Source organism: Patella vulgata, chromosome 1, assembly GCF_932274485.2.
Source record: "Patella vulgata chromosome 1, xgPatVulg1.2, whole genome shotgun sequence".
Taxonomy (NCBI): Eukaryota; Metazoa; Mollusca; class Gastropoda; family Patellidae; genus Patella; species Patella vulgata.
Genome location: NC_065879.2, coordinates 89413480 through 89427398, shown reverse-complemented (window position 1 = coordinate 89427398; position 13919 = coordinate 89413480). Strand labels below are relative to the sequence as shown.

Genomic DNA, 13919 nt, shown 5'->3' with positions numbered 1-13919 from the left:
ATATTAGAGCATTATATAACAAAGAGCCTGTTTTTTGTCCCATCCAAACGACTGGGCTTGATTCGCAAATAAGAAAGCTAGGGGTCAAGGAAAGGCCAGTGTAGATTCTAAGGCCCGTTTGCCATGCGTTTCCGGGGACGTTTTCGCCGGCGAAAAAGTCGTTCTAATGCAAATTTAACGGCACCGTTTCTATGTAACCGGCGAAAATGCAAACATGGCAACCGGGCCCGAGACAAACACAATTAGAACATTATATAACACCGTTGTCACATGACCTGAACATGTAGTGACCCTCTCAAGAAACGGCACGAAAACATTGTCTTGTTTTCAATAATTATAGTGCTATTGTGTCTGTAAGAAGTAGGTTGGGGTCTGTGTTTTCTTTTTAAGAAGAGGGGTAGCCTACTTAGAAGCTATTGTGTCTGTAAGAGTTGGGATAGGGAGCTATTGAGTTGGAAGAGAGAGAGAGAGAGAGAGAGAGAGAGAGTTTATCATCCACTCCACACAAAGTAGGTAATTTCGGGACTAACATATGGTTCAAGCGAATTGTTGAAATAAAATTTAACAATATGTTAGTACCGAAATGACCTACTTTGTGTGGAGTGGATGTTACCCCCCCCCCTCTCTCTATCTCTCTCTCTGAACGATGCCCGAGTATAAATTTCTCGAGTATACGGAACACAGTCTGGTGACTTATGGAGGTGGAGGAGTTGACTCAGGAAGACAGGGCCAAATGGCCTCCTTCAAACATTGCACACATAACCACAATCTAGTGGGCGTATTAAGGTTTAACCCATGTCCGTCGATCCGTCCATCTGCAATTGGCTCGTTGTTCCATCATGCAGGGTTAATCAAGAAACCCCACCACTTGACACGCTGACAGACCTTTAATCTCTCGCGCACGCGTTAACCATTCGGCCATCCAACCAAATCGTCGATAAGACATTGGACTCAAATATTTATCTTTGCAATTAACCAAATGATCTACGAATGCAAGACGGAAAACCTTTTAGCGCCACTCGTTAATACCTCGTCATTTTCTCCCCACAGACCACAACAATGATTTGTTATTTCTTATTGATTCATCTTTATTCCATGAATAAAATTTTGTACACAATTAATTTGAACGATTCCCTTGACAGAATAATAACCGCTCCCTGAAACCCAACACGAGCTAAATTGGCCCCTGATGTCGTTAAGGCAAGCCATGTAATTTACTAATACAGATTAAGGGCACACTGAAAGATCAAACAATCCAATTAGAGAAGATATATTAATTCATGCATATTCATAAAGGAACATGGCGGCGTGTAGTGTATATATAAGCACAAAATAAAATCCTTATTTAAAAAAAAAAATCATTTGTCACGCGATATTAATAAAACACAGTCTTGGCAGGGGCGCACAAACATACTTTCCCAGGGGGTGCGCCATCAAAAATTCGGCCCACTCAGCATTTGAAATGAATTATTACCCCCAGTTAGATTGAAAGTAGTTAGTAAGTATATAATTATGTAATATTGATTTGTAGGCCTCAATTTGGTTTGATTGTATGTGTAAGAGACTCCGGCAAACGGTCCATTTTCCCGAAAAAAAACCCAGCCCACTCGACAAAAAAAATCGACCCATTTGCCTATCTGGACTAAGCCCTGCTGTGCGCCCCTGGGTCTTGGGTGAATCATTTGTCACCCGATACTATTAAAACGCAGTGTTTAGAGCAGAAAAAAAATGAAAATATTTTGCATGAAAGATCGTAAAAATGTGAAAATCCTGGTTGGTGACATCATTTCCTGTTTGAGCTCGGTAACCAATGACGTAATATAGTTAGTAACCAGAGAGAATATCACCCAACATGTTGGTGCCATAACTGTATCTCTTATTCCAGCTACCTCGCTTTCCTTCTGATTTATTTTTACACCTAGAAGATAAAAACATGACATCAAAATTAGAAGGAGTCCGTGGTTGTTCAGTGAGTAGGAGAACACCAGATCGGAGACGGTCTAGCTCATTTATGACGTCATAAGTGGAGTGTGGATTAGGGTTAGGGTAAGGGATAGACAGAGACGACAGCCCCAAATTTATTCTTTTTTCTTCAGAAACAAAAATACCAGAATACCACAAGCACTACCTAACGAAGACCATCAGCGCTACCAACACCAAAAAAACACCGAAACCAACTTTGTATATATATACATTTAATGTATTTCATGTAATTTTATAAAACTAGGAAATGTCACGATCTTCGATCTAGTGTCCTCCAAGCGAGTAAGACACTGACTCACTAACAAAGGGGTCCCGGGTTCGCTCCCGGTGTTGACCGAGAAATTTCCTGGGGATTGACTGGTGCCGTTTCACCCGTGTCAGTGATGTAGGACAAAGAGAATTTATGCATGGACATCGTCTAGTAGTTCGATTGGGACGTAAAACCGAGGTCAGTTGTACACATTGAGCTGCGTAACTTTCTTAAGCAAAACAAGGATCGAGCCTAAGTGAGCCAGCGCCTTTCCTAGTGAGCCAGCCCTTTCCTAGTAAGACAGCCCCTTTCGGGACAAACACATGGTTCAATTTTATTTCAATAATTCGCTTAACCGGAGGACCCGGAGAAAACCCACGTGATCGGACAGGCGACCATACTCCTTGTTATGTACAAAGTCCAATCAAATATTACGTCCCCGTATGGATGACTGCCGCAGCCCAATCAAATGTTACGTCCCGGTATGGATGACTGCCGCAGCCCAATCAAATATTACGTCACAGTATAGATGACTACCAAAGTCCAATCAAATATTACGTCCATGTATGGATGACTGTCGCAGCCCAATCAAATATTACGTCACAGTATGGATGATTGACGCAGTCCAATCAAATAAAATATTACTAGCCCGGTATGGATGACTGCCGCAGCACAATCAAATATTACGTCACAGTATGGATGACTGCCGCAGCAAAATCAAATATTACGTCCCGGTATGGATGACTGCTGCCGCCCAATCAAATAAAATGATTACCTATATTCTTCTGGAAAAAAGGTCAGCAGATGGGCACTGAAATCACAGAATCAGGGGAAACAACTCAAATAAAAAACAAAACAAGCGTGAAACAAGCAAACAATATGGTGGTTAATAATCAACGACAAAACATTCTACATTCTAAAAAATAAACAGATCTAAAATCTAACTTCTAAGGAAATTGTAAAATTCTAAGGAAATTGTAAAATTCTAAGGAAATTGTAAGGAAATTGTAAGGAAATTGTAAAATTGTAAGGAAATTGTAAAATTCTAAGGAAATTGTAAAATTCTAAGGAAATTGTAAATTCTAAGGAAGCCTAGATAGTAAATAATTTTAAAGCAAGTATGAACCAGAAACCGAAACGATATCTCAGCCATCTTGGAATCGTGACGTCATATCAAAATCAAAGTCTTAGACTTTTTTTTTAAAGAGCGCCGCCGCCAATGATGTATAATATATTAACTATACGTCATTGGTCGCCACCAAGAAGAAGATGAGCAGCGTTTGACGATCGGTTTCTGGTCCAAAAGGTCTAATACCCCTATGACACATTGTGATTAAAAACATTCAGTGTAAATTGTTACAGTAAAACCTCTATAAACGGACTTTGTTACTAGTAGAGACAAGGGCTTAGCCAGGCTTGTCAACGCCCGGGCACAGCAAATATTGCGTCCCGTAACCGTTTCATAACAGCAAAATTATTACATGGCAACGCTTATTTTTTCCATCATGTTAAAAAACTGAGTAGAATGTTCGAACATTTGTGGATTTTTTGTACGAGGGCGCCCTTTTTTTACTTTCTTTTCATAATTTTGTGCATATGGCAACCGCCCGGGTGGCTCCAACGACTCTACGCTACTAAGTAGAAGTTACTGTGAATGACACAGATACCGATCTGCTAGCCAATACTCTACAGAATTCAGAGGTTCTACTGTACAAGCATATCACAATCTTAAAAGGTTATTAAAAATACATTATGCAATCTGAGCTAAATCTGCCAATTGCAGGTCTTTCTTTAGGCCTGAAATGTTATCTAAATTACCAATTAGACATTAATTAACTTATCCAGACCATAATCAACTCTCGTCGTCACTAGCCTGTGATATTTACTCGATTATAATCCGATCTGCTGCTCAACGCCCATTCATGATTAAATAATATAAAAAAAGTGAATAACCGAGACTATGTTTTTTTTATCGAGGGTAGGCCGAAAATTCAATCTCTAAAATATAGGTTCAGAGTGGATCAATTTGACTGAAATTATCAGCAAATTCCCTTTACATTATCTAGTTTTTAACTATTATAGTGAGAACTACCAGCTCTTTATCTAATCTCCCATAATGTATCTTTAATTTTATTGTATAAAGTGCGAACATTGTAACTGGAAGAATGCCATTACATCCGACTTTATTATATTTAGTCACACTCGGCAAACCGCGACAGACTCCGGTACCCTTAATCGGCTGTAGGACGGTAAGTGATATGTACCTACAACTATACTATTGCGATGCGGCTACCAGTTTACTTATTAGGAAAATATGCCGCTTTTGGAAAGAGGTTCTCAAAATTGCATCGTTCGAAGAGTGTGTAGAGTTTTCATTGCAAAGTTGCAACTTTGTTTAAAAAAAAAAATCGGATAAACTTGATAGAAAAACAGCTTCACACATTGAAAGCTCTGTTATGATAAAACATTCTTCACAGGTGTCTTCATGGGCGTGGTACTTAGTCCTTCCTATACACTGCACAAAATTCTATGGAATACAATTAATGTGGGGAAATGGAACGAAAGGGGGTTTAACGTCCTACTGTTCTGCTCCTAAACTGGGCTAATGAAGACGGGCATACGCCAAACAGTGGGCTCTGAGAAAAATTTTGCCCGGACAGCGACACTACGGTCTACTCTTATATCGAATTCCAACTGTCAAGGGATCTTTTACATACACGCTAATGTGTAGACGGGACCTCGGTTTTTTTGTACCTTCCGAACGACTAGACAGCTGTCCTTGCCAGGCCCTCCTTCCTGCATCACTGTCAAGGGGGAAACACGCCGGAAAATCTGGATGAACTTTCTCGGCCAATGCAGGGATCGAACACCCGACCTCCAGGCTCCACCGTGATCCCCTATTACTCAGGGACAATAACATCTCTAGCTTTTATCAAACAAATAATGGATTTCTACTTCAATTACTAAATTGCATTGAAACACTTTTAGTTCTGAACATAATTTCTTTGACGATCAGAATAATTACTATGGTTACGTAAGAAAAGATTGTCAGTTATTCGTTTATTTCCGCTGTTAAACGATTCATAACACCTAATCAATAACACGTTGTCGGTAATTTCCGTGATTGATTTCCGATACAACATCCGATACAAGGGAATCAAGTTCGTTACATAATTTCTAATTACAAATTTAGCGAATAGCATTAATTTTTGAAAGAGAAATAAAATGGTAGAATATATATGTACCGAGTATGAACCATGTCCGAAAAGTGCAAATCATAAAAGAATATAATGAGCCGCATATACCAGACTCATTGACTATAAGCCTCGATAAACCAGGCTCATTGACTCTAAGCCTCGATAAACCAGACTTAATTACTCCCGCTGCGTTTGAATGAGAATGAAATCAATAAATGAAGAGTTTGTTTGAAAATTTCAATTTTGGTTTATCAGTCCATTCATCTATTAACGTTTAATTTAAGATTTTCGTAATCCCGTTAAGATTTTCGTTATCTCGTTAAGATTTTGGTAAGCCTGATAATGTCAATTTTGGTTTATCAGTCCATTCATCTATTAACGTTTAATTTAAGATTTTCGTAATCCCGTTAAAGGCTCAATACCACTCTTGTTGTAACTGAATAATATGTCCCAATCTTTATTCTAGTCAACAAATTGCACTATTTTACAATATTCCAATGAATTGATGATACAAATTTCATCTTAACACACCTAATTTAAAAAATTGGAAAAATTCAACTAAATGATTTGAAAAGCCTAACGTAAACCTTTTCAAACGTGACTTGGATTTAAAAATATTTTCGAACTCTCTGGACAAGTAAAATAGGATGTAATGGATAATTTACACAACAGGTAGGACACATAAACATCTAATACTTAGAATAAGGCTATTATTTATTTTTTGGAGCTGTCAAGCCAGCAAAAGTGTTATTGTCCCTTTAAGATTTTCGTAATCTCGTTAAAATTTTGGTAAGCCCGATAAGATTTTGGATATTTTTGTATTATTAAACTTGCTAAATTTTAAAACGTCTACAACTGGTAATATTCGGGCGTTTTATATGATAACATAATCCTTTCTACCCCCACCCCCGACACACCTTGTATTCTAAATGCATGTTGGTTCCAGAAAAGTAAAACGTTAATCCCCCTTTCACTGCTTAAAATATAAATTCTGGCTGCATGGTTATATAAAACGCCCGAATATTACCTATGTGTTGAAGTAAAAATAATATATTAAAGATACATTATAAAGAGTCGTCAGTTCTCACTATAAACTAGATAATGTAAAGGGAATTTGCTGAAAATTTCAGTCAAATTTCTGGTGTATCGATAATTTAGCGATTGAATTTTGGGCGTAGTCTCGATCATCATTACTGAAGTCGATATGATAAAAACATAGTCTCGATTATCCATTTCTTGATTTAACGATGTATGAGCGCAGAGCAGCATATCGGGTCATAATCCAACAAATACCGCAGGTTAGCGATGCCATCGAGAGTTGATTATGGTCTGGATCAGTCAATTAATGTCTAATTAATAATTTAGATAACATTTCAGGCCTAAAGAAAGACCTGCAATAGGCAGATTTAGCTCTTGCATAATGTATGTTTAATATGATTAAAACAATGACGTCATTATTAATGTGACGTCATAATGATTGTTTAATGTTATAAATCTATCATTCAAAGTCAGTATATTGACAAGAATCTGCCAGTTTTTTGGGAGAAGATTTTATGAAGCATTTGAATACATTTATTTTAAGAATGATTTCTGGTTGAACTACATGTAGATTCAAAGAATGTTGATTGACCCGGAAGTAGCGTACGGTTGAGATGACTTTATTTACATTCAAGAATAGGGACCATGATAGACTCACTAACAAAGCAGTCTCGGTTTTGGCCGAGAAAATTCTCCGAATGCAATCCGATTAAAATACATATCTATATTTCGTTTCGTTTTTTTTTATACTTTCAATGGCCTCCACTATATGAATATCTGATCGGTTGTAGTGGGAGATCTCGTCAGGGGTCATACGAGAGGCGTTTGACCCTTTGACGTCAGAAATTTGATTAACCAATTAGCGTTGATGTTTCTAGTGGGATGCCCACAGTTCCGTGCACTGTACGCCAAGAACTCGTCGCAAAAGACCATTTCATTGGCTAATCCCTCACATCAACCAGAACACGGGTTATATAACAACTCTTCCAAATCATAGTGTAGTGAAGACAAATAAAACTAAATTTTGAACTATAAAAAAAGTAATGAAATAGATTGTTCTCTGAACTTTTTAGCTTAATTCCAACATGCCAGTGATACAGGGCCTGGTAAGGGAGAGAGAGAGTAATAGGGTTTAACGTCCACTCGACACAAACTAGGTCATTTCGGGACTAACACATGGTTAATTTTATTTCAATAATTCGCTTGCGTGTAGGGGTCTTTAGCAGTGGGAGGAAACCGGAGGACCAGGAGAAAACCCACGAGGTTGGACAGGCAACCCTACTCCTCGTCACGTACAACCGGGGCATCGACACCCCGCCAGTTGACTCAATGACAGACCGTATGATACAGCGCGCACGTGCTAACCATTCGGCCATCCAACTGCTCTGTAACTAGACAGAGTAACAACAAAAACGCATACTTATGGTAAACAGCTACCAGTGTATTTTAAGACGACGTTTCGGAGAGTATTCTCTCAACGTTTTCCATAAATATGTGTTTTTTGGGGGAAGAAGACGGTATCATATTGGGTTTCTAATTTGGATAGAGTAAATTTTGTAGAGCCCGAAATTAAGAGGAATCCGGAATCACTTGGATCAAACAAACCCTACTTATATCGCCAATATATCGAATTATTTCAACCTAACACACCCTAATCCCATGCCAAAATATCGAATGGTTCGTACGAAACTCAATGCTAATATACTGACTATGTACAAGGAAGACTACTAGCAAAATGTGCTCTGCATCTAAATTAAGAACTAATAATAATAGGGACCTTTCGCATCGGTACGAAAACGAACACCAAAAGGAAGATATGTTCGTTTACGTTTTCGTTTTCGTATCCTCTTACACGCTGTTTCGCAATCCGACGTACGATGATAGCTAGATGGTGTTAATTTCCACTCCATGAACTTCTCGGTCAAGGCAAAGTTTTCAATCGATTTTTTGGCAGATGTACAACAAATCAAACAGAATATTGCTGTTGAGCACATTCTACGAACTCTAAAAAATGAACAATATAAAGCCTAGAAAAACGGTGAGAAATTCAATATATGAGACAAGAAATATATTCGTTTGCATACCTACGTAAATCCAGCTCCATACGCGTAACGTTTTTCACTGGCCGAACACTAATTACGGATTGACGTCACAAGTACACACGAATCGATGACGCTTTCGTTTTCGTATTCGTTTTCGTACCGATGCGAAAGGTCCCTAATGTGATTGCTTGTCTAAAAAACTCCAATCTGATTAAAATACAGATCTAAATTTCGTTTCGTTTTTTTATACTTTCGATGGCCCCAACTACATGGAGATCTGATCGATTGTAGTGGGAGATCTCGTCAGGGGTCATACGAGAGGCGTTTGACCCTATGACGTCAGACATTTGATTAACCAATCAGCGTTGATGTTTCTAGTGGGATGCCCACAGCTCCGTGCACTGTATGCCAAGAACTCGTCGCAAAAGACCATTTCATTGGCTGATCCCTCACATCAACCAGACCACGGGTTATATAACAAAACGCGCTTAAAGCTCGCCGTAACAGACCATTTCAGTGGCTAATACCTCACACCATTCAGAACACGTCAATGATAACAACTCTTCCAGATCCTAGTGTAGTAGAGACAAGTAAAACGAAATTTTGAACTAAAAAAACGAAAAACGAAACGAAATAGAATCTGTGTTTTAATCAGATTGAAAAAAATAATAATAAAAATGTGATTGCTTGTCTAAAAATACTAATACAATAAATATTTGACTGTTTGTCTAAAATGCGTCTAAAACATGAAAGAGTTTAAGCAAATTCATTTTATGCAAACGACACAGTCATTTTTTCTGTCAATGTGTATTTGCTGAAGGGCGGAGGACGGGCAAGGGTAGGGGGATGTGGGAGGGTGGAGGACATGCGGTGGTAGGGGTTAAGGGAGGGGCGGAGGACGGGCGAGGGTAGGGGGATGTGGGAAGGAGGAGGACAGGCGGGGGTAGGCAAAATTAATATTAGTCGTTGTCGAGTAAAATTGAAATGAAATGGATTTTAATTTCCCATTGTTCTGCTCCGAACTGGGCTTAGAAGACGGACATACGCCATACAGTGTGCTATGAGGGACATTTTGCGTGGACAGCGGAGCTACGGACTACTCTTATATCGAATTCCAACTGTCAAGCGATCTTTTACGTGCACGCCAATGTGTACAGGGGATCGCGGTTTTTCGTCCCATCCGAACGACTAGACAGCTGTCCTTGTCAGGCCCTCCGCCCTGCATCACCGACAAGGGGGGACCGTCGTCGAGTAGACGTGATGTGTTATGTTAATCCATTATATTCATGCAGACATGCCATAGCGAGAACGAAACGAATTAAAAGTCCAAAATAAAAATAGCAGCCTTTGAGAGAGATAGAAATGGGGTTTAACGTCCACTCGACACAAACTAGAGCATTTCGGGACTAACATATAGTTATATTTTATTTCAATAATTCGTTTGCGCGTAGGGGCTTTACAAGTGTGAGCAAACCGGAGGACCCGGAGAAAACCCACGAGGTTGTACAGGCGACCCTACTTCTTGTCACGTACAACCAGGGAATCGAAACCACGTCAGTTGACTCAATGACAGACCTTATGCTGCAACGCGCACGCGCTACCCCCCACTCCCCCTCTAGTCTTTGAGAAGCCAACACAAACGTCAAATGGTCATAATTAAGAATTTAAAATAAAAGTAGTTTTGGTTGCGCGTGGTATTAATCTCTATATTTAACTTGTTGGTATGTTCGGGCGTTAAGTCCAATTTAAAACAAACTATACTCCTAGTTATGTGCAGTGAAATGTATGTGCTTAAACTCTCGTGTGTTTAGTAGTATATAAATAAAGTCTATTCATACTGCTTTGTATATAATAATAAGAGTCTAAATAAGCAAGTCTATATTATGCTATTCACAGTGCTTTGTATACAAAAATAAGAGACTAAATAAACAAGTCTATATGCTATTAACACTACTTTGTATATAAAAATAAGAGACTAAATAAACAAGTCTATATAATATTAACACTGCGTTGTTTTATGAAATTAAATGGAATGAAATGGGGTTTAACGTCCTACTGTTCTGCTCCTACTAGGCTAATGAAGACGGGCATACGCCATACAGTGTGCAACGAGGGAAATTTTGCACGGGACCTCGGTTTTTCGTCCCATCCGAAAGACTAGACAGCTGTCCTTGTCAGGCCCTCGGTCCTGAATCACTGACAAGGGGGGACATCGCCGGAAAATCTGATGAACTTTCTCGGCCAATGTAGGGATCGAACACCCGAACACCCGACCTCCAGGCTAGCGAGCCAGCGTCTTACCCACTTAGCCACCGTGACCCCCAATGAACATAAGAATGCGCCAGTAAGTAATGTGGTGTAGTTACCTCACAAGAAATGACGTCACATTGAATGTAAGAGTGAGTAGCGTTATAAGACTGAGTTAGATCAAAGTGCAAGCACCCACTAAGTGCCACTTGGAACGTGACCCCACTCCTCTAATGTACTCGACGAGGTCAAAAAGCGTAAATAAAAAGTGATTTGAATGGTGAGAGAACGTGACAAAGCAACGCAGTGTTAATAAAATTAAGCCTTTGCTGACTAACATATCATAATTAACACTTTGCAGTACAATACTTACGGTGGAGATCGGGAGGTTGGTTTACATTCAAAATAGCAGTCCCTGTAGACCTTACAGCAGTCCACGGCCAGATTCTGGGTTAGTTCGTTTCTTTTACAGACAAATAGGTCTCTCATACATCCCACTACACTCACGCATTCCGCCTCACTTTCATATACACATACAGCCAATAAAACACAAGCAAATAACGTCACGTGACTCTTCATTCTGAAATGAAAAGAAAACAATGTAGTTATTAATTAAAAGAAAAAACATCCACGTCCATGGAGTTAAAATACCACCCACGCCCATTATGGATTTCAAATACCACTCACGTCCATTATGGAGTTAAATACCACCCAAGTCCATTATGGAGTTAAATACCACCCACATCCATTATGGAGTTAAAATACCACCCACGTCTATTATGGAGTTCAAATACCACCCACGTCCATTGTGGAGTTCAAATACCACCCACGTCTATTATGGAGTTCAAATACCACCCACGTCCATTGTGGAGTTCAAATACCACCCACTTCCATTATGGAGTTAAAATACCACCCACGTCCATTATGGAGTTAAAATACTACCCACGTCCAGCATGGAGTTAAAAAAAAAGACCTGGTCGGGTGTTCGATCCCTGCATTGGCTGAGAAACTTCATTCAGATTTTCGGGCCTAGTTCCCCCTTGCCAATGGTGCAGGACGAAGAGTCTGACAAGGACAGCTGTCTAGTCTTTCGAATGGGACGAAAACCCGAGTCCAGTCTTCATTATCTCAGTTCGGAGCAGAACAGTAGGACGTTAAACCCCATTTCATTTCACTTCATTTCTGATAATTTCTAAAGTCAACAAAGCTGATTAAAGGTTCATTAGGTAAGATTCGATAAAGATCCGAAAGTTCTCGCTATAATAAGTAAAATATAGATAATGAAAACAGAATATGCTGAAAATTTCAGTCAAATCGCTTCACTCTGAACCGAGATATTGACGATTCAATTTTAGGCTAGCCTCGGACGTCATTACTACCTATGGTACGATAATAAACAAAGTCTCGATTATCCATTTATACGTTAAATCATCCATCACAAAACGCATTGAAATCCACTAAATATCGCAGGCTAACGATGACATCGCGAGTTTATTATGGTCTGGATAAGTGAATTAATGTCTAATTAATAATTTAGATAACATTTAAGACCTAAAGAAAGACCTGCAATAGACAGATTTAGCTCTTCCATAATGCATGTTTAATGACGTCAAATTATTTTGACTTATGTAACACTACAGATAACAGAAGATCAGCATAAATTGATAAGATCTTTATTATTGTTTATTTATCAAATTATGGTATCTGTAACTGCCTTGCGTATTTCCTTTGAAGTCATAAAGTTGTGCCGAGTGTTACACACCGATCATGTGTAGCTTGTAAAGGACTATTGAATTAATTAGTCCGTGCCTTAACAGAAGTTTATACAGAGGTGCAACGTCAATATCATATATTATCAAAATTATCATAAAGTTCTATGCACCTAAATGATCGTTCAATTTGATGAAAGGTAAAGATCACTTTGTCACACTTATATGGACGTATTGTCGCTGTAAAACATACTTTAACAAATAATTATTTTCTTTGATGAAGAAAATGAAACCGAACCCTTCACTGGCGATCACAAGACCGAACCTTTCACGACGCATGAATTATTACTGACACCATTATCACAATTTGTGTAATTTTGACGGCTTCGCTACCCATCCGTTCACTTATTGGCACATTAATAACATATTTTCGCGATGTTTGTTTTCCATAATTGAATCATTGACCCGTCAATTCGACAAAGGCTTTCGAGATGGTAGACAATAGACGTCTTTTACAGTGAAAGATCGTTAATAATGTATATGGTTTGAACATTTCTCTAAAAAGTCGTTTATTATTGATGCAGGTAAACTGAAAAATAGACATAGATCAAAGAGACCTTATGTTCAAGACGAGTTCACAGCTTTGATCCTAGATTGTTCGTGTCTTTACCGGGGAGAGAGAGAAAGAGAGAGAGAGAGAGAGCTAATTTACTCGCACCGATGTCTTCCCTCTCAGTGACTGTAGTGACCAAGTGAATATTTACTGCTGATTAATTTGCAATTTGCAATGACAGACCTATGATACAATGCACATCAGCTAATGGAACCATGTTTTATTGTTGATTTTAACTCCACGATTAAATATATATAAACACAAAACGGTGACATCACTGAGATGGAACACAACAAAACATATACAACGATCGTCTTTAAATATATATACACACAGAACGGTGACATCACTGAGATGGAACACAACAAAACAAATACAATAATCATCTTTAAAGAGAAATTGACACTTTCTTCGGAGAGAAATGGGGTTTAACGTCCACTCGGCACAGACTAAGTCATTTCGGGACTAACATATGGTTCAATTTTATTTCAATAATTCGCTTGCGCGTAAGGGTCTTTAGCAGTGGGAGGAAACCGGAGGACAAGGAGAAAACCCAGAAGGTTGAACAGGCGACTCTACTCCTTGTCACGTACAACCGAGGAATCGAAACCACACCAGTTGACTTAACAACATACCCCTCGACACTTTCCTCGGGTAAAATACAATGAGGTTTAACGTCTTACTGTGCTGTGCTGACTGGGCGAATGAAGATTAGCATACGCCATACAGTGTGCTATGAGGGAAATATTTCCCGGGTAGCGGCACTATGGCCTACTTTTTTTTTTTTATCGAATTCCAACTGCTAAGGGATTTCTTACGTGCATGCCACGGGGTTTCTTC

At 39.0% G+C, this 13919-nt stretch overlaps 1 long non-coding RNA gene across 1 annotated transcript in view; it reads right to left on the bottom strand.

Annotated features, from left to right (window-relative positions):
* Positions 1–1063: 1063 nt before the first annotated feature.
* The window catches only part of LOC126816271 (uncharacterized), a 43742-nt gene continuing 30886 nt past the window's right edge, over positions 1064–13919 (bottom strand). The window contains exons 2-3 of the long non-coding RNA XR_007678290.2: positions 11131–11337; positions 1064–1918 (exon numbers count right to left, since the gene is read on the bottom strand). This is a non-coding gene — a long non-coding RNA (uncharacterized LOC126816271). The remainder of the gene's footprint in view (positions 1919–11130; positions 11338–13919) is intronic.